Below are 1,167 nucleotides of genomic sequence, written 5' to 3'. Positions count from 1 at the left end.
CCACCCCTATCCCCACCCCCACCCCAGGGACGGAGGCTCGCAGAGATTCATCCATCGTTCAGATAAAGCTGGGAGGGAGCGACAAGGGGGCAGGGGACATCGCTGCTGGTTTTCTATTTTTATTGTGTGTTGTTTTTTATTGCCTAGGAAAAAGAAGAGCCTCTGAAGGAGGGTTCGCTGCATGACACTCGATCTGTCTGAGCTTTGTTATTTCAGTCCCAAGAGGAAGCGCCCAGCCCCGGACGACAGAGCTGTGAATGAGCCCACGCAGGGCGAGTGGAGAATTTATTCCAGGCTTTCGCTGGTGACTAGGACACCGTGCAAGGGGTGGGGCTTGCTACGCCCAGAGAGGACCGCCTGAGCGCTTCCTAGCACCTTTACAAAGGATAGACAGACTGAGTCCACAAAAGCTGTCCCTTTGAATAAAGGCAGCCCTGTGGGGGGAAGGGAAGGCCGCCAGCTCCCACTTGCTTCATTCCCCTGGGGATACTTGTCCTGCCCTCTTTCCATTGTTCATTTCTCCTGCCATGTTGACCTTGATATGGAAAGAACAATCGTCTGTGAAAGATGCTTATTTGAATTCTGAAATAAGAAGATCTCCATCCCCTTTTTTAAATCTCTCCACATTCTACAAGCAGCTGGGGTGCTGGGTTTTAGTCCAAACTATATAAGCCAATGAGTTTACTTACAACATCAAAAAACATATAGATATATATTTTTTAATTTTTGGATAATTGAGAAAATTACCCAAAACTTGCAAGTAAGGGGAAGGAGCACGACCTTTTAGTGTCACACTTGCTATTCACTATTAATTAGATCCCAGCCATGATGAAGTTATGTGTAACTTGCACATTTTATTCGATCTGTTCAAAGGAAAAGTTAACCTCAGTGTTTATGGTTTTAATGCACATTAACCAATTTTGCATTTAGCCAGACAATGATTTTGCATCTAACCAAACTAACATTCTTTCTAAATGCCTGTAAATACTCAGGTTCTCAAAACGCTCTTGGAACCAGCTTTACCGTCTTACAGTTTTCCTCATTAATAACTGAATAGATCTCTGATGTGTACCTATATTTCTAAGAGTTATGTTTTTGACTTTTTAAAGTTATATTTTGAAAAACCAAAATTGAGATTTTAAAGAACAGGTTTCATTAAGGTTCTTT

This window comes from Galeopterus variegatus, unplaced genomic scaffold (assembly GCF_000696425.1).
Source record: "Galeopterus variegatus unplaced genomic scaffold, G_variegatus-3.0.2 Scaffold8489, whole genome shotgun sequence".
In the NCBI taxonomy this organism is placed as follows: domain Eukaryota; kingdom Metazoa; phylum Chordata; class Mammalia; order Dermoptera; family Cynocephalidae; genus Galeopterus; species Galeopterus variegatus.
The sequence above is the reverse complement of the archived record's forward strand: the minus strand, read 5'-3'. Positions refer to the sequence as shown.